Source organism: Cibotium barometz, chromosome 7 (assembly GCF_041138505.1).
Source record: "Cibotium barometz isolate CiBa-2024 chromosome 7, ASM4113850v1, whole genome shotgun sequence".
Lineage (NCBI taxonomy): Eukaryota > Viridiplantae > Streptophyta > Polypodiopsida > Cyatheales > Cibotiaceae > Cibotium > Cibotium barometz.
The window spans coordinates 32,646,737-32,672,087 of NC_141052.1; the positions used below are offsets into that span (position 1 = coordinate 32,646,737).

General features: G+C 35.7%; 1 long non-coding RNA gene across 9 annotated transcripts in view; it reads left to right on the top strand.

Annotated features, from left to right (window-relative positions):
- The first annotated feature begins 398 nt into the window (after positions 1–398).
- LOC147636895 (uncharacterized) overlaps positions 399–25,351 on the top strand; it is a 52,791-nt gene continuing 27,838 nt past the window's right edge. For 4 of the 9 annotated variants that reach the window (XR_015266288.1, XR_015266290.1, XR_015266292.1 and 1 more), the window contains exons 1-3: positions 400–669; positions 17,862–17,962; positions 18,076–18,117. This is a non-coding gene — a long non-coding RNA (uncharacterized LOC147636895). Of the gene's footprint in view, positions 670–852; positions 2,189–2,221; positions 3,860–6,272; positions 6,324–14,376; positions 14,455–17,861; positions 17,963–18,075; positions 18,142–25,351 lie in introns of those variants that run through there. The other 5 variants (XR_015266295.1, XR_015266296.1, XR_015266289.1 and 2 more) reach the window with 5 other exon arrangements.

Genomic DNA, 25,351 nt, shown 5'->3' on the forward strand with positions numbered 1-25,351 from the left:
GTTGGGAATGCGACAAGGGGGCGGTATTGTGAATGCCTCAGAAGGTGACAAAATGACCCCTGTTTTGAAGGTCCACAATGTACATGACCTGCACATTTCAAAACTTAAAAAACAAGTTTTTATTACAATGTTTGTGAGATCCATATGCAACAAGAAAAAAAAAGTTAGAACAACATGGTGAGGCATGAAATTTTGACCACACCGGTTGCGCCCCCCTTATCACCGCAACTCCCGTTGTTTCACGCAGAAGAGGCCCTAATTGTAGGAAGCTTTTGAAAATCTCGAGAACGGTCAAATCGACCGAATCTTTCCGAGAATATCGAACGGTCCATGTGAAGAGGGTGGCCCTCCTCGATTTGGAAACGTGTCCGTGCGATAAGCTCATCCACCATCCTTCAAATTCTCCTCTACGACCGCGAGTTATGCGAGAGAGCCAGAGAGAGAGAGAGAGAGAGAGAGAGCCAGAGAGGAGCAGAGGCTTCCTTGTTGGCAGCAGGAAGACCATGGCCTTCCGGCGCTTCCCTTTCTGTGCTGGTGAGCTATAGCCAGCCATGGCGGCAGGAAGCCCATGGCCTTCCGGCGCTTCCAGAACCCCACCAAGCGACCTCCTCAAGAACGCTCCTTCTGGCGGTCATCGGCTTCTCCTCTCGCCGAATTTCCCAGGCCCAGGTAGGCCTCCGCACAGTGTAGATCTGCCGCTAAACTCTGTGTGTGTGTGTTTTTATCGTGCGTCTGCATTTGATTGATGTGGTTTGTTCGCTGCTTCAACCCTACTATTAAACGGTTTACTTTCAAACATTAAACGGTTTACCATTTGCCTTGATACACGAGTATATGGCTGTGTGGGTGTAGGCGTTGGCTTAAAATGGCACACATTTGGTCCATGCAAATTCTACCGGTGAAGTTTGACCACCTTCTATATATCCAAATGAACACTTGTCTTTCCACCTTGGTGAGTTCAGTGCCTCGTCGTATGATAGTAAGAAACTGGAGAATATTAGATTTAGAAAGTAGAAAATGAGAGTACTCATAGCATAATATGGAGGGGGATTGAGACATTGCAAGGTCATGTGTACCTTGCTTATCTAACTAAGGAAAAGATATGAAGTATCATGTATGTTGCTCATGAGCAGCTAGCTTATTGCGTACATTCAATATAGCTTATTTGCGTTCAGGCAAATCTTTTCTTCCCTTTGTTCAGGCAAATCTTTTCTTCCCTTTTCTCTCTAGTTTGTTGTGAGCGAAGTATTCCAATCTCTCTCTCTCTCTCTCTCTCCCCCCCTCCCCCTCCAATAAAAAAAAATCCCCCCCCCTCTCCTTTTCCAATGAGCCTCTTTGTTGATAAAGAGTGCTCTTTATTGGTAGTTCTTTGTGCATGAAGTGATTTGTTGATAAAGAATGTTTTTTATTGGAGTTTTTTGTGCATATCTTTCTTTTATTACATTGAATACCTTCAATAATAGAGAAATCTTAAATTAATTTTTGTAGGCAAACTAGGAGGGAAAAATATAAGTTATTTGAGGGATTATTAATGACAAAGCAAAGCTATACCTAACTTGCATGTCAATAGTAGCACCTATGCAGAGAGGCTTGAATAAAAACCTATCGAACTTGAAGGTTAAAATGTAAAGTCAATATTGTAGCCTTGAATAACAGTATCTTGTGTGTGTGTGTGTGTGTGTGTATGTGTGTGCACGGGCGCGCACATACTACAAATCCCTATCCCTTAACGATCCTTAATTAAGGATGTCTTGTAGCCATGATATTGGATAATGTCCACTTAATTTAATCCAAGTCTTCAATAGCATATGCAAATTAGATAGCATGTAGACTTCTTAACTAGCATATGATTGTTAACCTCATGGTTACACAACTAAAATGTCAAAACATGTAAAGTTCATTGCAAATGATTATTTATATAAGTCAATTTTAAAATACAGAAAACTCATTTATTTTATGGTGGAGTACATGTATGGAATCTAGTACGCCACCAAGGCGTCTCTATGTAAGTATGCTTGGGCTAGATATGCCTTGGTGGCTAGATTCACTATATAATTCAATAAATGATTGATAAGTATAGTTTTAGTGTTAATTTACAAACTAAAAGATCAAATTTTTTGTTTTAGAACTTTAAATTTTAACGTTGAAAAGAGATTAAAAAGAATATTTAAAACTTACACTATTGAATATACTAATCTTCTTTCATTGAACGAGACGACAGGTGTAACCCATGTGGCACACTTTCCTTTGATGTCCTTCTCCTTCCAACAAATGACGTAATCTTCAATTGTCGTTTTAATTCTCAAGTAGACTAAATTTATCTTCACTATGCCTTATCTCTTTTATTATTTCAAGTGTCCCAATTCTTATTTCCTCAAGTGTTGTAACTCTCTTTCAACATGTGGCAGGCCGATTCGATGGCCAAATTTTAAAAAAAATTAAAGTATATAACTTATAGTTGAGTCTTGAATAGAGATAAATTGGAAAAAGAAGTTACAAATATGGATGAGGTACTTGCATTTGTCATAGCCTTAGTAACACATTTTGGTTCCAAACTGCCTAAATCATTCATAAACAATTTCGCTCTTTAAGTTATAAGATAATTGAAGACTTTAATTGCAAAACGTGATTAAAGTGAAAGACCTTAGGTCATGCTGAAAGAGAACCTATAGATTATACATTTATTATCGGTTTGGGAACATATGTCAGTCTGAACTATTTACGTGTGTCGTCTGACATGTGTACTATTTAAATTCAACAAAAAATAATCATCTTTTGTTGAGATATGAGAATTTTTCATTAGAGATCCAGATCAATAGAAAGATCTAGAATAAAATTGGAAGTACATTGGAGCTATCCGATATTAAAATATTAGTCACACAGTTGAGATATTAAATTTTAGACGATTTGTCTTAGGCTTCGATGATAATGCATAGTAACTTTTAAAGGATTTGGTGTTAGTCCTTTCTTTCTCATTTGAGAAATCAAATGTCATGTGGAGAAGAGGGTGTTTCATGACCAAAGACATAAGAGAGTCTCCCTATTACTATGAACCAATCTTAAGAATGTGAATAAGACAAAGAAAATAAAATGAGTGGTCCTTAGAGTAAGTTCAAGAGACCGCAAACTCAAGATTTGAAGGATGTGAGTGTAGGCATCATGGCAAAGACAATGAAGTTATTAATCACTCCATGCTATGCACATCTTGGGTGCTTATTAAAGGGCCAAAACTAATCTATTAGGTTAACACTGACACTTGAATCTTTATTTACAAGACACTTACAACAGTGCCAAAACTATCTAAATCGGTCAACACTTGCCCTTAAATCTTTCATTAAAGACACTTTCAATAGTGAATCATGTTTATGAGCATCTCGCTTAGGGTAATATGCACATGAGAAGAGATTCTACCACACAATGATGAAAAGGTTCTTGGTACACTAGTGTAGCAAGTGAGAAGTGCTATAAAGTGTGGACCATATAGATGAAGTGAGATAGTCTAGAAAGTATTGAACATATAGACAAAGTGAGATGGGCTAGAAAGTGTTGATTAAGTGAGATGATGATCTAGAAAGTGTTGACCATATAGGAAAATATCAACCCTAATTATGCATGTTGTCACAATAGTGTTCTTATTGTTTGCATCATCTCTCTCTATCTCTCTCTCTCTCTTCACCACTTTTAAAATCTTATTCATTTGCTTTTATCTTTTTGTTTTTTTGACAAGAACTAGGTTTACCCAATAACTTTGACTCTTTCAAAACCGAGTGAGTAACTTATAATAGGGTGCTATTGAGAATGTAATTATTACACTTGGTTTGTTAAGTCTCTCTCTCTCTCTCTCTCTCTCTCTCTCTCTCTCTCTCTCTCCCACTTTAAAAATCTTATTCATTTTCTTTATCGCTCTCTTTTTTACTAGAATTAGGTTTACCCAATAATTTTAACTCTTTTAAAACCTAGTGAGCAATGTATGTTTGGGCATTAATAAGAACGCAAGTATTATGTCTCTCTCTCTCTCTCTCTCTCTCTCTCTCTCTCTCTCTTTCCCACTTTGTTTGGGTGCTAATGAAGACATAACTATTACATTTAGTTTGTTGAGTCTCTCTCTCTCTCTCTCTCTCTCTCTCTCTCCCTAATTTTAAAATCTTTTTCATTTGCTTTTATCTTTCTTTCTTTTTTACTAGAATTAGGTTTAGCCAATAATTTTTACTCTTTTAAAACCTAGTGATCAACTTATGTTTGAGCGTTAATGAGAACGTAAGTATTATGCTTGGTTTGTTGAGTCTCTCTCTCTCTCTCTCTCTCTCTCTCTCTCTCTCTCTCTCCTATTTTATAGACTACCTTTATTGTCTTAAATCATAACTTGCTAAGTTTCTTTTTTTAAGAGTTTATAATTTTTTTAAAATTTGTATTTCTGGTTGATGTCCTTGTATTCTTGTTAAAATATATAAGTACAATTTTTGTTTGAATTTGCAAGGTTGAATAAATTCCAATCTTAGGAAGATAAATACATTAGTCATAGTTGGTTGGTTTCTATCAAGAATCCTTTCAATTAAAACTATGGGGGTGGACTTTATTAGTGAATAAAGTCCATATGAACTTTGTAAACAATCAGTTTTGCAGGGAGAAACCTTTCATACTTCTTTAACTAATGAGATTTCACTCTTGATATGTGTAAGAAAATAATAAAATCTAAAAGAGCATGAATAAAGGGTGTTAACAATGAAGAAGCCTTGTAGTAGTATGGGTTTTATAAATTCTATGAATGGATATGCACATTGTTTTCCAAATTAGCTTATCATAATTTGTTTAGTTATGTCAAATTGTAATGAGAAGTCATAAAATGTGTAATTGATATATCAAGTGAAGATCAAGGAAATTCCATTAAGGGTGCTTCTAGTCTAACCCTTTGGTTCTATGATCTTCACTCACGCAACCTCTTCTTTAGGTAACACTTGTATGAAGGCCAAATATCAACTTATATCCTTTTATTAAAAAAGACATATCAAGGAGGAAATATATAACTATTTTAATTAATTAAATTAAAAAAAATCAAGGTGACTTTTAAAGAACCAAAAAATGGGTTCCACCTTTTGTTCTAGTTTTTATAGAGTGCCAATAATTGGACCCACCTTCCAAAATAGTTCTTATAGTCAATTCATGTACACATCACATTTTTGTAATGTTAATATATACAACCCTCGACTTATGATACATGATTACTATTTAAAGTGTAATATCTATTCAATTATGCCCTCAAACTGATGATTAATAGACCCTCAAACTGATGATTAATAGACATCTATACTATAGATGTGAATATACTATGTCCATACTTATCATGTATGTATAGTAAGCTAAACATTGGTACAATATTTATATAAACATATTGCACTATATTTAAGAAAGAGATTAATATTATTATCTTATACAACCAATTATATTTTTATGAAGACTTGAGTTTTGAGAAGAATCCAATGATCCCATTCTATGTGTAACAATGTAATAGTTTAAGATTAAACACATATTTATCATCAATAAAGGTATGATGTTTTTTTACATTCAAAAAATAAATAAAGATAAAGATTGTTTATCTAATTTTTATTCCTAATCCATAAGTAATTTATTAATAGATCTATATCTTTTGATTATTTATAATATGGTTTCTTTTTTTTTTCTTTGCAGTTTGTCTTTACTTGAGTGGCATGTTTTTACTAGAAGTTTTAATGAGACAAATTGCATAAAAGCATGGGCTCAAAATTAATGTTAACAAGAATAGATCATCATGACAATGCATTTCCTTCATGTCTTTCTCATAGTTAATCTCTTTGATCTAGAATCATGTGGGTAGAGGAACAAACTATCTAAACTCAATCCCTAACTCTCCTTTCTCCATATTAGAGAACGTGCTCAAAAGTTTTATCATGACAGTAATTTGTTTTCATTCTAATGCTTTTTTCTTTCTTTTTGTCTCCATTTTTTTTCTAAAAAACCTTCTAAAACACTTTGTTTTTGGGTTTTCATGCACTAATATGAGAGAAAGGGAGTTAATTTGTAGTCTTTTTTTATGCTAGTCACATCATTTACTGTAATATTACATTGATATGTTTGGATTTATTTTATTAGAGATTTTTTTTTGTGGTCATAAAATATTGTTAAAATGATTTTCTCATCTAGAGTATTCACTCATGTGGTCTTACAATTGTTTAATTACTAATATATCTCATGATTTCATGTTTGTGTTTCTTTCAGTATATGTGAAATCTTAAAAGACATCAATAATCCATTGGAAGGACATAAATCAGATGATCCATAATCTTGAGGTTAGATGACATTCTTCAATTCTAGTCGATGATAGTGAGATTAGGTTGTGTGATATAATCTTACAAGTAGATGTCAATTGTCTTTTTCCACCCTCGACTTTTCTCTCGCCTTTCTTTTTCTTTCTATCTACTTACACACACACGCACACACACATGCATGCACATGCACACTCTCACATGTGTGAACACATACACAAATACACATTTTTTCACACACACATATCGTTTTTCCTTTGTATCTATTTCAAATTCAGAAAAATTTACATTTGGTGTAGGTTTAGTTAGTATTTTAGTTTGCTCAAGATCTTGTTCACAATATTGAGCTTAGATTATATGATAAGATGTTATGAGTTTATGTTTCTAAGGGTAATCTTTATTGTATTTCCCGTGGTCCTCCTCTCTCTCTCTCTCTATATATATGTGTGTGTGTGTGTGTGTGTGTTTCTAAGGGTCATCTTTATTGTATTTCCCTTGGCCCTCTCTCTCTCTCTCTCTCTCTCTCTCTCTCTCTCTCTCTCTCTCTCTCTCTCCACACACACACACACATTTTTATCCATCTATATAGGTACCTATCTTTTATTCTTTTTATTAGTATCTAAAAAGAACAAAAGATAGTTACCTATCTTTTGTTCTTTTTATATATATCTAGATTTTTGAGAATTAATTTTTATGTTATTATTTCACTTTATATCAAGAAACTTAAGAGTACCTTTTTTGATGAGAAATGACTTTCTTCATTTTGTTATCTAGGGTTGAATAAGTAAATAGAAAAAAATCAAAAGGTATAGTAGAATGTACTTCACAAAATCAAAAGGGATAGCAAAAAGAACCTCACAACATGAGATGAGATAGGAAAAAAATTTGAGCCTTATCCAAGTTGTATCTTTAAAACTTTAATCATCTTTTTCTTTTATTTTGAAGTGTTTCCATTGTGTATTTTATCAAGGCAAGTAAGTATTTTCACTTATTACAAAAAAGAGAAAATATATAAAAGATTTAAAAAAATTTACAATCATTTTTTTTAATTTTCTTCATTTGTAAATATTTTTTATTTTATATATGCTATTTTCATCATTCTGTTCTATTTTTTATTTTTATTTTTTATTATTTGATCTATATATAAAAGATAATCCTACTTGTTCTTTGTATTATTTTATTTTTATCTCTACTTTTTCACATATACTTTGTCCACTACTAGACTATTGAAAAACAAGATGTGTATGTAGGACCTCTAGGAAATGCCACATAACTAATCATTCATCTCACAAAATTAGTGCCTTTAACAGGCTACATCCACAAGATTTTAACCTTGTATTAAAAAATATCTAAAATATTTCTTTTTTAAAAACTTTATTAGTCCTTATAAATGCTTATAAGCTCACAATTCACTTTTTAAATATTTCTCTAATCTAGTGATACAATTGTGACACTTGGTAATGCCTAGTAAAGAGATATTTTAGTGCCATTTGTAAACACTTGATTACTATGATGATAATAGTTTAAAATTGAATATTCTTTTAGATTTCCAATTTAGTGGTTTTCTCAAATTAGAAGTTTCTCTTTACAATACATATACATAGATTTATGTAGGTTAGTTGGTGTCTTTTACAATACATATACATAGATTTTTGTAGGTTAGTTGGTGTCTTGGAATATGTATGCAATAATGAACACTAGTGTTGTAATAAAAAAGCTTATTTTGTGGCTTTTTGAGACTTTTGTAAAACAAATCTTATTGTCTAACCATAAAGTCTCAAAGAGGATCCTTCTATGAAAATGTAAGATAGTAGTTTAAAAAATGAGCAAGAGAAAAAAGGTTTGAAGCTTTTTTTTTATAGAACGGTCATGAATGTGATTTTTTTGGGGAAAAGAAAAGAGTCATGACTATGACTCATCTGAAAAGAGTCATGAATGTGACTCTTTTCATAAGAAAAAATAATTTTTTTTCAGTGAAACTTTCTCTAAGAATTGTTAAAATCAAGTCACGAAAGCACAATGAGAAAGTTATTTTTGTATACACAATTCATATGTTTTTCAAAAATAATATCCTTCTATTAGTTAACAGAAAAACAACTTCAAAAGGCTAAATACAAACTCACCTCCATGTAGTACCAAGCAAGGATCAAAGAAAAAAAAGGAGAAGGATGCACTTCTCCTCCGGTTGGCCGCTCTACAAGGAGGAGGCCATCTTCATACAAGGGGTGGGGGAGGGAATATAACCACAAAGGTGGTTTGTAGTGCCAAGTGGGCCCACCACCACACTATCTGTGAGAAAAGGACCAAGTCATTTTCCAGAGCTACAGGAAGGCTTCCCGATGCTTTTGCATATAGCCCCACAAAACCACCCTCAAGCTTCCCCCACTAGCCGTGGAGGGTATGAATGATGTCAAGCTAGATGCTCCTGATGGGCACCGCAGGTAGGTGTGGGTGCCTTCGATGGCTTTGCTGCATGGAGCTCTTTAGATGTGCCATATGGGAATGCTGCTACAAATATGTTATCATCTTTAGCTTGAATGAGGAATCCAATGACTAAAAAATGGGGCTGGGAGTGGTAGTGTCGAGATGTGAAGGTGAGAGACCTGAAGGGCTAGCCCCCAACCTTCCTCCTCTCATAAGGCCATGACAACCTTGAACACATCACTGGCCCAAGCAACAATGCCCCATGTAAAAGTACGGGACCAGTCCCCTTGTCCATAATGAAGATGCAAAGAATTCACTTGTAAACTTTCTAAGCCTTTGGCAATCCAAGAGACACTATTGTTTAGACTCCTGGGGATGGCCACATCTCGAACATGGTGTTGGTTTACCTCCAATGGGAAATCACGTAGTGCCAAACTCCTATGTGCCAATAGTAGCCATAAAAAGAGAGTGATCTTCGGAGGTCAAAAACTATCCTTGAGCTTCTTAAGGGAAAGCACGATGAGAGGCTGGGAGACTGCGAGTGTCCTGATTGCCGCGTCAGAGTGCCCTAGATCTCACGCATTTGGATCCTCCTATGGCAAGCCATGTAGTGTATGCAAAACATGGGGTACCTGGAGTCTCCTCCATGTTTGCAGGATCACACCAAGTCCGCTCCCCCCCAGGTCCCACTACTGGGGAGGCATGTGATGGGCCGGCTCTCCCAAATCCATAAACACCAGCGTCTCTCCCTAACCACCTTGGCTAGTGGTGGGTCAATGTGCCACTCATCTGTATGGAATATGATCACCCTCCTCCTATGTAATGTGTATCCCCTTAAGTCCTCCAAAGGGGGCTCTGATCTCACTAATCTACCATGAGGTCCAATCACAAAGGTGATCAAGGGGGAGCTCTCATCCATGCCATGAACTATTAGGAGAATATCACGCTCATGAACACTCCTACCCCATTGCAGGGGTTAGGAGAATATCACGCTCATGAACACTCCTAACCCCATTGCAGGGGAATAGGGTCAGGGATCGGGGTGAACCACTCCGAAGGAATGGTAGAGTGATGTCGAGGGGCTGAGTCTTTCCCTGCCCCCTGATCCTATCTAGGCCCCTCTCCTATGCCAGTGGGGAAATCTCCAAGAGGCCTAGAAGAGCCCATTCTCAAAGGTCCCCATGATGCATGACATTGTGAGCCCCTAGCATGTGACCACTAGGTATCAGGGGGTTACAAATCAAGGACTGTAAGAGACGCTCCTCGGAGTCTATGAGATTAGACTACTATTGGAGGGTTGAGGTGATCCCAAGATTGTAATAGACTGGATGAAAATTTGTGCTCAAAAGCTAGTGGCTAGGTAAAATCGATGGGCCCCCGAGACTTGGTGTATGGGCCAGTATCTTGGCAAGGAGGAAATTCTTCCATGGCTGACCACCTAGAAGAAGTTCTCTAACAATCATCTTGCCCACCAAAAGGGCACGGCTTTGAATGATGGGGTCGATGATGCCTAGGCCCCCTCTTTGCTGGCAAGGTTGTATGATCACTCTCCAGGCCACCTTGGCATGGCCAGGCCTCCCGTTTGTTTGCGAGCTCTCAAAATGTTTCTAACCACAAAAATCTGGACAATGCAAGCTCATGAAAAAGCCCAACAAGAAGTAGTATGCCACATGGTGGCAAGAAGAACCTAGTTAACCCCACCACCACTTGGTCTAAGCCTCATTCAACTCTAGCTTCTTCCAAATGCTTAGAAGAAGAGGGGCTAAACTACTGCTTTGGGGAGATATCAGTGACCACTTGGCATCCAAGATAATGGATTGGAGTTCCCCTTGGGATCCACTGGAAAGCCTCAACTGAACGCCAAGTTGAGATAGGTAGAGACCCAAACCAAAATCCACATGACTTGTGCCAATTGATATGTGCTCTTGATGCATGACAGAAGGCCTCTATTGTCGCACTGCATTAAATCAAAGAAGATTCCCCACATCTCGTGATAGGTATGTTCTTGTGTCGTATATGCAAACTTTGAGTCTAGAAGATACTCCCTGTGCACGAATGGGGGCACGAATGGGGAGATGCAATCCCTAGAGCCTAGTCTCTTGAGTTGAGAGAAAATTGCTCATGGTCTCGACAGCAAATAGAAAGAGATATGGTGCTAGAGGGAAACCCCTCCAAACCAAGCAAGAAAGGGAAAATTTGTCAACTTTGACTCTTTGAATGAGAACTTAACTGTGAGAGGCCAAGTAAAGTCCAAAAAACACCATGGATCCACTCCTCCATAGAGCACATCATCCCCTCCAGAAATCCCCAATTAACTATATCATAGGCTTTCTCAAAATCCAGTATGAGCATAATGAGATCTTGCTGACAAATCTTGGCTGAAGCAATCGGCTCCCAAAAATTCAAGATGTTGTCTAGAATGCTCCGAAAAAAGCTATCGAAGTATCATGAATCAAGTCAGAGAGGAAGGGTTGAAGTCCTTGCCTAATGGCCTTGGGCGAAAACCGATATTGAGGGGAAGGTGATGGGTCTCCACTACCAAATCTCCAATCTATCACCCCACCCTATTTGGGAATCAAGTGTACCACACCCTCTAAAAGCCTCTCTAGCATGGCACCTGTAGTCATAATCTTGTTTGAAGGCTCCTCCAAGGCTACCTTCCATGAGATCCTAGTGACGTAGAAAGAAGGAGATAGGAAGCTTGTTCGCTCATGGGAATTTGTCCCTAGAGAGTGCCATCAAGGCTTCCGCTAGCTCCTCATTTGTGAAGGGAGTCAATAGGAAAATCCAAAGAGCAAGGGAAACCACCTCTCTTGTGTGCCTCCAGTCTCGCTTTCATGCATCCACCACCTATGGATATGGGGGCACCCGTGAAGGGATCTAAAAAAATCATTTGTGTGGCTCTCACAAGGGGGAGTCAAAAATGATAGATCCATCTTGACCTTGCAACCTATGGATAACATTTCTTTGTTGCCTATGGGGGCCTACAATCTCAAAGAAATCCCCAGTAGTGAACCTATCTCCCTCCATACCTACTCTCACGCATCCAGCACCTATGAGGATATAGGGGCCCCTATGTGAGAAGGGATCTGAAAAACATCTATGGTTATGGATCTCACATAGGGGGTCAGAAACAATAGATACATCCTAGCCTCGCAACCTACAGATATACCAACTCTTTGCCTGGGAGGGCACGCAATATCAAAGAAATCCCAAGTGACCCTATCTCCTGCCTACATCCAAAAGGAAGCTCTAGCATGGTATCTATACTCCACCCTCCACTCCTCTATGGATGTAAGCTCTGTACGGCTGTCAAAAAATTGACCCCTCAATCCATGGGCTATCTGGGGAGCTCTCCTCAAGTTGCTGAAGAGAAGCAAGGCCTTAGTGAATTCCCCTCTCCTACTGCTTACAAAATCTAGCCAATCTGCTTTGTGCTGCCTTGTGCAGTAAACTACTAATCTCATGTAGGCCTACATCCAAAGTGCCTACTGTTCTGCTGATCCTATAAGAAAATCTAGCCCCTCCCACATCTACTCTATCTTGCTGCATATCTTATAGTCGTGGATGAGGCTGTTAAGGATCCGAGTGCTTAAGTGTCTATCCTGCCTCCAAGGACAAAATAATGAGGGCATGATCAGAGAAAGCAGGGCTTGCCAAAATACCAATCATGCCCCCATGATCGTAAAATCGCTCATCCACATGGAATCTATCAAGTATGGAAAGATTAGGGCGGTGCTCCTCCTGTTAGACGTTGAGAAGAACAAACTCCTGGTGCTACATCCAAACTCTAGTAAATACCAAGGTTGTTCCCCCCTAAGAGCCAAGATAAGCTCCTCCAAAAAGCAGAGTACTCTAAGCCAAAAATTGTAGCCATGCCTCCTCCTAGTCCATCCTCTCACTAACTCTATCATGTTAAAGTCCCAAACCAATACACCCCAAAAGTTAGCCTCTGGAAGGGAATGGCAAACTATACTCTAGAAGGTTGCTCTACTTTTGCAGTGGCATTTGGTGAATAAATATTTAAAAAGCCCACATAGTCCTCTCCAATCTTGATGGTCACCCACTGATCTCGACCAATGTCAGTGGTGCCTGAACCAACTACTACCTGCTCTGGCAATAGCTTCTTGTCCTCGCTTAACAGAAATACAAGATTCATTTTAATAGATATGACATTAATTGAAGAATGTATGCTGTGAATTATTTAAGTATAATAAAATCAAGTGTGCTAGGAACTATTTAAGTCACTTTTATGGCTTTCTTTGTATTTTTGAAAAACATTAATTTTTCAAATGACCCAACTTTCATTAAAAATCTCTCCCAATTTTTTCTTTATACCAATTGGACACACTTGAGTAGTTTTGTCACTTTTCAATATTATGTGCAAAAGTTATATCACATTTGCATAATCAAACCTAATTTATTTTTGTGAATTGAAGCCAGTTTTATCGCTCAATTACTCAATTACAAGACTAGTATCAAGTGATGCACCACAAGAAGCTTAATTATTTAGTTTGTAAACATGTATTGTCTTTGAAATTTATTGTTTATAGGAGAGCATAGTCTAATGCATATGTGGAAACTTTTCTCTCTTAAAGTTTAAGTCTCTCCTTTTAGGGATGTTTCACAAGTTAACTCTTTAATTTTTAAAAATTCTTTCATGCTAATTTATTGTGTTGCTAGGAGAGAATAGTCTAATGCACTTGTGGGAATGTTTCTTTCGTGGTAATTTGTTTAGTTAGAAGGAGAGCATAGTCTAATGCACATGTGGAATCTATTGTCTTTCAAATTTATCCTCCCTTTTTCTTTAGATAGATAGAGAGAAAGAGAGATATACTAATCCACTATTGGACACTCTCTGTTATACAACATTTAGCCTAATTCGAATCACCAAAAAAGTATGCATCTAAATTTTATCCCCCTTAGCATATAATAGTCAAGGGGCTAAGGGCCCTATAAGTATTGAAATACTTGCTTGGCAATGTGTTACTGCTTACTTCCGGGACCGTGGATAAACTTTCTCAGCCACTGTCAAGACCCCAAGCTTAATATCAAGCCTCATATTACATAGATAAATGACGCACCCAACAACCTGCTCATAAAGTGATGCATGAATGGTTCAGCTGTATCCTCGAGAACTAAGCCTAGCACCTATATCTACTAGTGTAGTAATAAGCTTACAATCTTTAAGACCAAACCGTGTAATTAGCCTCTGTATATACTTTGTCTACAAAATCACAATACCATCATCATACTACATAAACTTCATATGCCATTCTGGTAATTTTGAACTCACTTTTGGGACTTTTAGGATCTTGGGGATTCTAGGGAATAATCCATTAGGACAAATGAGGATGAGGCTACCATTTACGAAACCTTTTAGGCTATTTTTTGGCAGTGAAGAATAAGTGTCATTTTTTAGGGTTGAGTCATAATCATTTCTTGTAAATCTGCTAAATACCAATCTCATTGCATATGTTGGAAATGAGAGCTTAATCTATAAAAGAATAAGATGCATGATGAGAACCTACACATGTTCTATTAGGTAAAGGAGTAGCTAATTTATTATCCAGTAATGTCTGCACCAACCATTTTAGCATACTCTTGTACAGCTATATGAGTGATCTGTGGACTAAAACTCACTGATTTTCAGGCAGTATGGGCTTATTTGGAGCACCTTGTTGAGAATGCAATTAGTGGAGTAGGCTTACAATCTTCAAGACCAAACCGTGTAAGCACCCTTTGTATATACTTTATTTGCACCATCACAATACCATAATCATACTGCATAGATTGTGTATGCCCAAATAATAATATAACGAGCCCAACTATTTCATTTCCAATGATAGATGTAATTCAAACTTGAAGTTTAAAATTTTTTCCTTATTAGGGCCTATGAGAGTAGCATGTTATGAACGCATAAAATGATGACCAAAAACCCATATTTACTCCTCTTTACATAGAGATTACTCTCAATTGGACTGTTGCAAAAGCCATTTGTAACTAGGTATACGTTTATCTTCTCATACCATTAAAATCATATGGATAATCTTTTGGAGGTAGGTTAGCATCGAGTATTGCGGTACACCTATGTCTACATATCTTCCTAGGGATCATGGTTTGGGGATCAATTCTTAGACATTGATGAGAATCTAGAGGATGACTAGTGATGCATCCATTATCATACACATGAGATTAGTGATACTTCACATGTGGGTTCACGAGATACATATGAGGATCCTAGACTTGAGTTTCTTATGTTATGTGTTAAGATATTCCTCTAGAGTTTTCACATATGGAGACACTTTTGATTCGGCCACTACTCCTAGTTGTCATAGCTTTCCTCGTAGCGTTTATGTGGATAGAGTTCTTGTTTATGATGAGTCATGAATAGTGCATGAGAGTTATGATGTTTTTTTTGAGGTAAGATCTCGTAAAGTAGGAGTGATAGGACTATGCACATTGATCAAATCTTCACTGGATGATATGATTTAGATTCACATTATGGTCATATAAAAAGGAGGGTGTTAGTCTTTCCTTTGACCTAGGAGTCATTGTTTGGATGATCGCTTTATGATTTCCATCCTAGAAGATCCATGGATTGGATGGCATATTTGGTGGCCATTGCACCTTAGATGAGGAGTATGGACACTATATTTTCGATCTATAGGCAGTCACGTATTTGTTCCGTGGATGGGTGATATGTACTATGACTATCCACTATCCATTGGACCAAGTAGGATTTATGGCTAGCCTCGTCATCAAAATTGGTTTCACATATTTACCATTTGATGTAGGTTGTTAGTGAGCCATTATTTTGGAGTTTTCATGGTTTGGATTCCCATTTGATCCAGGTGGTTACATGATTAGCCTCATCATTGATGGCATTCCCCCTTCATTTCTATTTGATCCCAGGTGTCATGCAACTTTGGCATCGACAGCAAGTGACTCATGTTTTTTAAGGATCTATTTACCTCACCATCGACACCTAGTTATGGTCGATTTTTGGCTTTTGTATATAGCCTCTTGTATATGTTATTTGTGCATGACCACCCTTTGATTTTGAGGACAAAATCATGGTAGGAGGGGATGGTTTGGAACAAAGTGATTTTAGGATGCACATGCACATGGGGCATGGCCTAGGAACATGGGGGCTTAGGGTACATTTAGGCATATGGGACTAGGGCACATGCGGCCTTCAGACTATTAAAAGGCACATGGCCTATGTACCTTTGACATATTATACACTCGGGGGGGTCACTATATGTAAATCCTCTATATCACGTGCGTTCAAGGCCTATTTAAAAAGTCCCTTATCTGTGAATTTTTTAGTGAATATAATGTATCCTTTCCTATTCAAATCTGTAAATTTTTTTAAAAATACAATAAATAAATCCCCTCTGTAAATATATTTCTGTAAGTTTTAAATATTTAAAATGTCCTTCTGTTGAACCCACGTGATACTTACATATTTATACGAGTGACCCCCCCGAGATTATACATTTAACCTTTCTTGGAGTTTAATATGCTTCTATGATTTATTCATGGCAGTCTTTTCATGTTTAGGTGGCTACTTTCTATGAGCTTCATGCTATTGAGTACAAACTATGTGTACTCTACTCAATAATAAGTGTAGTGAGATCTCTTATTTACACAAATAACTGAAAATGCACAAATCCCAACTACTTTGCTGGTATTTTCAATGCCTTCTAAATGAAAATATGGTTGTGCTAGTAGATCGTAGCAGAGTGAAAAAAGTGTGAAAACGTTACTTAGGTAGCCTATGTAGAAATCGATGATAATGTTAACGATGTTGTGAAAGCTCTTCATAAAGAGCTCGAAGATATGATGTGCAAGATGATGATGACCCTATCTGCATAGCAAATGTTGTAATACCAAAAAATTAAAAAATGAACAAAGACAATTCGAACTAATACTTCATTGAGATGTTTGCGAAAACCTTATGCATACAAATGAGCCAAAACACACTCAAAATGCTCTAAAACGTGTAAAAACACTATTAACATGGTTAATTAAAAGAGTAGCTGAAGAAAAGAGGACAAGGGGGTTAGAGCCAAGAGAACCTGTGTGATACCAATTGTTGGAGTGAAGATCAAGGTAGCAACATACATACATTCACTCCTAAGAGTGCATACATACATTATTACACTTGGGAAGAAAGACATCCTAAAGTGGAAAAAATTTCCCTCGTCCATTATTACCCTACATCCACACATCACTATCATATAAATGGCTATAATATAAGTATATATATATATATATATATATACACACACACATAAGTGTGTATACACTTATATATCTATATGTGCAGGTGTGTGTGTGTGTGTGTATAAACCACACACACACACACACACACACAAATATATATATATATATATATATATATACATATATGTATGTATGTATGTATGTATATATTTGTATATATGTATATGTATATATATATATATATATACATACATACATAATACATATATATATATGTATGTATGTATGTATATATATATATACATATATACATACATATTTATATCTATATGTGTATGTGTATATATATATATACACATACACATGTAGATATAAATATGTATGTATGTATACACACACACACACACTTATGAATATATGTGTATTTATATATATACACATATGTATGTATATATGTATATATATATATATATATATATATATATATATATAGACATGGAATTATTAAAATGTTAATTTTTCAAAACCTGTTGTTTTTTTAATGAGGAAAGAAACCTTTCAAAAAAAAAGAAAAACTACAAAACCTCGAGAATTTCAAAACCTCAAAATATCTCTTGTGTTATGATTGTTATCATTAATATCATAAGTAGAGATTGAATATGTCACTATCATTCTAGATAATTCTAATCAAATTAATAGTTTTTATTTGATTAGAATGTTGATGCTCATTTGTGTCTAGCTTGTAGAAAAAGATGTAAAGTAGGTTAGCATCCTACTTTCTAAATCCATGAATACTAATCTCCTCATTATGTTATATGTCAATACTTTTGACATTTAATATACATGATAAAATAGGCTACATGTATTTGTACACATTTTTCCTTAAAAGTTCTTGTCTTTGTACAGCTTTTTGATGGGTAGAAACCTCATGTCTTTACATCTCAAGGATCTTGAGATTCTTGAATCAAAGCTTCAAGTTATAATCAAAAAGAAAAACATAGAGAAAAGTAAGTATGTTTAAAATTATGTTAGAAATATTTTATTATTTTAAAAAAATAGATTATAAGGTTATTGCCATGCTAAAAATTTTGGTAAATCCTCTTCTGTTTACAACAATTAGATGGAGATGTTTGAAATTTAAGCTCAAGAGCTATGCAAGGAGGTACTTTCTTAACATCTTTCCAACGTATGTTGACTTACTTTATCTTTCAATAATATGTTGATACTTTGATGTTTCATTAAGTTATTAGTTTCAACATAGTATATGAGGAAATATTTTTTTTTCATGATCTAGGTAGTGTGAAATACAAGAAAAGTAATACTTGAAGAAAGTCAAATGTTTACAATGTATGTTGACTTACTTTGTGTTTTTTTTAATTATATGTTGAGATTTTGATATTTCAGAAAGGCACTAGTTTCTTAACACCTTTGTAATGTATGTTCACTTACTTTGTGTCATCTCGGTAACATGTGATATTTCCATATTTCACAAAGCTACTAGTTTTTTACATAAGTATATAAAATATCAAAAATTATTTTATTAATATCTTGGTGATGTTGCATTTAAAAAAGAAGTAATACTTAAGAAACATATTTTCATTATTCTCTCACATGCATTGACACATATATGGGCAAATGTACACATGTATATACATGTGTACATTCATCCGCCGCATTGCCATATATTATGTACACATGTATATACATGTGTATATGCTCAAATTATTTAATTAATATCCTATTGATGTGGCATTAAAAAAAGAGGTGATACTTAAAAAAAATCTTCTTTGTATTATTCCCTCATATACACTGACACATATACAAAGAATGTACACATGTATAGTACACATATATATACATGTGTACATTCATTTGCTGTATATTATGTACACATGTATATACATGTGTATATGCATAAAAAATCATGTGTTCATGTAAATACTGCTAGAAAATGGTGGGTGGTAAAGTCAAGGTGAGGTCACCCATCCCAAGTATATTCATGGCAATGCATGCTTAATTGGAGGGTTCCAAAATTGGTCTAGCCATATAGACACCAAAACCTTAAGGTAATGGAAGGCCAGTCTATCCATGTTTTGGAAATCTCCTTGTGCTATGCTTTGGCACCACTTTCCTCAACACGCTCCCTTGGTGCCAACTTGTCCACTTTTTCTTAGCTCAGAGGTAGAGCTTGTCCATGTTTTCTTGGGTCATATGGGGGTCAACTTGGCTTCTCTCATGGCTCACAGGTTGGAGTTAGAACCATGGCTAGGATACTAAATTGGAAATTGGGTGGGGGGCCAAGTCCTAAGAGGTCATCCATCCCAGTTGTATTCATGACAATGCATGCTTAACTGGAGGTTTCCACAAATTGGTCTAGCCATCTAGACCCCAAAAAAATTAAGGTGATGGAGGACTTGAGGTCTATCCATTTTTATGGAAATCGCCTAGTGCTACACTTTGGCACCACTTTTCTCAACAAATACTTACACCTACACTTGAACATGTAAACACACATACACACATTAAAATGTACCCACATACTACAAAGGCAAAATTGAAACAAGAGCCGAAACAAGCTCTAGTATAATATGTAGTACGTTTCATTTTATACAAGGATTGGCATCTGTTCTGCTCAAACATTGGGTTCTTCTTATGAAGGGTATTTAAAACATGATCAATATAAAATATGAGCATGTGATAATGAAAAGTAAGCATGGACTTTCGATTCACACCCATTATATGTACTATTATATGTACTATGAAATCTTGAAAAAGGTTTCTTTTTTTCACTCCAAAAAGGAAATATTATTGATCAAGTTACCTTTTGTATGTACTTCCCATGAAAACTTATCATAACTTAAAAATGAGAGTGGGTCATAGGGTACATCTTACTTATCCAAGAAATGTATCATTAATCAATAGGGAAATTACACAATATGATTGCCTACCTAACCAAGTCACAAAAGTTGGTGAGGATTTGACCCTCATCATATATACTTCTAAAGTATCTTGTATATATTCCAAAACTTAAAACTCTTCCTCATTCCTTCTTTCTATTTGGATATTGTTTATACTTTCTTGGTGAGATTAGTAAACAAATCTCTTCCTCATTTCTTGTTTCTAGTGTCATATTGATTGTAGTTTCCTTGTAACCTATTTGGTAGCCCCATATAGTGGAAATTCGAGCTTAGAATAGATGTGAGCTTCTTCTCCTAGACACTTCTACTAGCTTCCACACAAGATAAAACAACTATTGATGTTAAATAATGTTTAGTCTAGTACTATGTACAAAGATAAAACAACTATTGATGGTAAATAATGTTTAGTCTAGTACTACAAAAAACAACTATTGATTATACTATTGCATAATGAATGGTCTAGTACTACATAAAATACCCAGCAAGTAGATAGTCATCCAAAAATGATAAATTAATTTTTTTGACCTCCTTTAATTGGGGTTTTAATTGCATAAAATACCAAATGTCTTTAGTTATCTTTGTTTTGAGAGATGAAGGTATTAATGCTCTTTTTTAGTGATTTTTTTAAAACCTTAAAAGTTAAACAATAATGCATGATATCAAGTTATATTTATATTTGAATCTCTGTCTCGAGACAGGGTTTATCACATTATCAATCTCAATCACAATCGTGTCTCTAAAGATTGTCTTTCAACCCTCCACAAAGGCTCTTTCACGTTCTCAATCGCTCAATTTATCTCACTCTCAATAAAGATTCACACAAGCTCTCATCCTAACATCTTCATTGAAATAAGCTTCCATTTCTAAGGCTCCAATCTTCTAGTAAAGGTAATTTAGAAGAATATCAAATCTTAGCTTTATGGACCTTTATAATATTTGTTAATCATGTCCTCTTATGTATTTCTCAATATAATAGCTATTGGACACATGTAATATTCTTTTGGTCATCACTTTAGACATATCACCTTGGTCATAGTTCATATCAAGAAAAATAGTAAGGAAAAACAAAGTCTACAACAACCCACTTTGAACTCTACATCCTCTACTTACTGTTCTAATTGCTTAGGATCAGAATAAAAACTAGACTAAAAATTTAAGAGTAGTTTAGATCCTATAAAATAGTGGTCTTATTGAAGATTCTTAAATAATGAGCATTTCTATCTTAAAAACAGGTCCACAAAATGTTCCCAAATTTAAATTCTACAAATAACTATCACAAAAGACTCTATAACCATCTTTAATCCAAAATATTTCCATGTCTAAGATAAATTTGACAAAGTCTTCAAAAGACACTTTTGCATATCTTTTTATAATCTACTAGTTTTGTTTTTACACTACTTCTAATTCTTTTCCTATAGAAAGATACAATGTCTTGAAATTTCTTTGAAAAAGGTTTGCCTATTTTAAAGATTGTGAAAAAAATCTATATTCCAATTCTCTTGTTAGGATATCTAAATTTTTACTAAAATCCCATTATTATCTCAAAATTAGTATCAAAGGTGGTGAAAATTACCTGTACCTAATATTTGAAAAATTTAAGGGTAATTTAGTCACTTTGTTCAGCATATTTAGTGGTTCCTATTTTGCACGAAAGGGTGCAAGTACTTTAGGTTAATGGGAGAGTGGCATATGTTTTGATTGATAGCGTGAGTACACATAGATTCATCAACCCAACATCTATGTGCAGTCTAAAATTAAATCGCATAGCCTTACCCTAAAGGCATGAAGTTCAAATGTCTAATGGGGAAAACATGGATTGCACATTGGTGTGCAAGGATGTGGGTTTGTTACTAAGAAAGAATGTGGTTTTGTTACTCACAAAGGAGTACACTTGTTGCAAGGCTAATTTTCTTATCTTAGGCATGGGTCCTATTGACATCGTGTTGGGAGGTGATTGGTTAGATTTTTTACCATGAATTTACAACATTTTCAAGGGTATATGAGTTTCTTGCATGGGAATGAAGAGGCTACATTGGCTCGGATTCAAATGCCAACAAGCATTAAGATGATTAATGCAACATAACTCAAGAGGGAGATAAACAATGTGGGATGCATTTATGTATTATAGCTTTGCAAGGAAGAGAGCAATAAGGAAAAAGGTGAAGTTATGCATAAAGGTATGAAGAGTTATTAAAGGAGTACAAAGATGTATTTCAAGTGCCAAAGAGAGAGTTGGATCATGGGATAGAGCTTAAGCGACATATCAAGCCCATCAACAAACCACCTTATAGGATATCAAAGGTAGAAAAGGATGAAGTGGCAAAAAGCAAGTGCAATAACTTAAGGACATGGTATGCATTATTTATAGTCAATCACCTATTTCATCACCCATACTCTTGGTCAAGAATAAGGATGACACTTTTCGCATCTTTGGACTATAGAGATTTAAATGAGTTAACAATCAAGACTAGATTCTCTATTCCAAGGATTGATGACTTGCTTGATGAGTTAAAGGATGCATGTTTCTTCTCCACGATTGACTTGAGATTGGGGCATCACCACTTGAGAATCAAACAGGTTGATAAGTACAAGACGGATTTGCAAACCGAGTGGGGTCTCTACCACTACTTGGTTATTCCATTTGGGTTATGCAATGTACGGGTCTCATTTCAAGCATTGATGAACAAAGTGCTTAGATCTTTCCTTTACAAATGGGTGCTTGTATTCTTTGATGACATCTTGATATATAGCAAGAGTGGGAAGATGAACTTAATGCATGTAAGGGCTATTTTGAATGCTTTAAGGGCTGACAAATTGAATGCTTTAAGGGCTATTTTGAATGCTTTAAGGGCCGACAAATTGTATGAAAAGAAGAGAAAGTGCACCTTTATGGCACAAAGGGTTGAGCATCTTGGACACACAGTGAGCAAGGATGGAATTATGGTGGATCCAAAGAAGGTGAAACATGTTAAGAACTGTCCCACACCTATAAATTTACCACTCAATTGAGGAGATTATTGAGTTTGTTATGATTTTATAGGAGGCTCATCAAGAAATTGATCATATTATTATTGCGAATCATGGGTACCATGTGCATGATTAAGGCGATTAGTACAAATCCTACTTAAGCTAATCTAAGGTGGATTATGTCTAGCTTGGATAAACATGATGATTAACTACTACACTAATTAATCAGGAGACTTAAGCACAATGAGGTTACAAGATTGAGACTTGTACTCATATAGAGGCTTAAGAGCTTGCTTTATATTTCAAGCAATGAAATATAGAGGCTTCAGAGCTTGCTTTATATTTCAATGCTTGAAATGACCCTCTTTTATTGGAGGAGATACACCCTTGGGCTTGTACATCGATGTGGGATAATTACCTTTGCTCATGTGGCTTCATGTTAAAATTTACACTTACTTGGATACTCATTCTCACTCCCTACCTCTTCTTTGTGCTCAATGGCACCACATTTTTCAACACCCCCTGTTGGTGAAATTTTCTTAGGCTACTGCAAGGTGGTCAGATGTGAGATTTATAACATATTTTCACCCTCCTTTCTTATTTGGTTCGGTAACTCATATGCTCTTTGGCTTGGTTACTCTCTAGATCATAGGTGATTTTAGACATGGTTAGATTGTTTTCACCCCCCTAGGGTGTTGCTTTGGCTACTCTATGGTAGTGGTCAAGTATTTTACATTTGCATCACTTCTCCAAAGGTGCTCTTTGGCTACTCTTAGGTGGTCAAGTATGCTCAAAATATATTAATTTGCATATTCATTTGGTGGCTTTTACAACATATAATTTAGGTTAGGGTAGTGGTTGGGAGTGCCTTTAGTGCTATTGTCCAACTCAAGATCTCCTTGCTTTTTCTTGATGAAGATCCCTTGTTGCTTCCTTCATTCTTCATGTCGATGTCGTGTCCTTCTTCACATTGTTGAATGCTTCTTGACTCTGGGTCTTTGCTCTTTGGCTTGACTCTTGACTCTTTTATAAGTTCTTTGATGTGGTCCTAGTTCTTCTTGCCACCACCACTTTGTGCTTAGTGCTTTGATTCTTATTTCTTAAGTGTCATTTGTGCTTCATTGCATATGCTTTCATGTGTGAGTGCCATACATGTGGTCACTTCATGTGTATGTACTTTTGGCATACTTAGAAAAGTGTTTTGTGTATCTTTTCTTGGCTTATGCACATGTCTGTACCCATTCATGCTAATGAGGTGCTTTGCTCGTGTGTATGTCCCTTCCCCAATGAACCTTCCAATGATATTTATCATGCTTGATGCTATGTGAAAAGGTCTTACCATGAGATTTGTCTAGCTTCAATGGAGAGTCTAGTCTCTTTAATAATTACATGAAATGGTGATGTTTGATATTATATGAAAGTACAATGATTGATTTTTTAATGCAAAGGAGAGGTTTTACCCTGATATCAAAAGAGTGCTTTAAATAGCTTAAAAGTGAGAGATACAAAAAGAGGTGAGAGATATTTGAATATAGGTGACCATTTCTTGATACTAAACCCAATTCCAATTTTCCAATATGCCTTTAATTAACCCTAATTACTATTAACTATATCTTAATGATAAGATTAGTGCCCAAAACTTGTGATTAGTAATCTACAAGCTTAGAGTTTTCAATTGAGCTTATAGGAGCAATTCTTGATGGGGAGTTTTGTATGAGAGTGTTGCTCTTGATGGGTAGAAAAGTCTTAGTTGAAAACATTTGGCTCATTACCCTCCAAATGGTGCCTATCTGCTGCAAAATGCCAACTAGTTTTGCCTTCTTCCCAGGTCATGTAGTGGATGATATGACCTAGGATTTGGGATGTACAACCCTCATGCTATGTTCTACCAATGACTAAGAGGGATTTGACAAATTTGATGTGTGCACAATGGATGATTCGAATTTGTAGGCAGTAGTGCGACATCTTTTGCACACGATTAAGCAAGAATTAGGTCAATTCCTCCAGTTTGTGCAAACATATATGTATAAGGGAATCCCAACCTTTTCCCTATGTAAGTTCCTCATTCAACAACTTCTTCTATGTGCACTAAGGTACTGTGTTTACGTGTATTTGGTATGTAAGTTCACATTAAATAACAACTCCTATGTGCACTAAGGTGCTATATTTACATATGTATAAAGAAATCCCAACCTCCTTCCCTCCTTTTTTAAAGAATTGAGAGATTTTATCTACTCTTGTACAAGCTTTGGAATATCACCAGTGGTGTTTAATTTTCCACCAACAAGAGTTAATGACCCATGAAATCTAGTACCATCAAACCTCTACTAGCATTGTACTAGCCTCAGAGTCAAATAACGAAGGAAATAATCTAGTAACACTTGTTCTAGCTAGAAAGTGAGGAGATGGGGCCTTGTGTACCATCCTTGAAAGCACAAAAGATAGTGTATATGTAGCCATTTATATGGTAGTGATGTATGGATGTAGGCTAATAATTGACCAAGATACTCT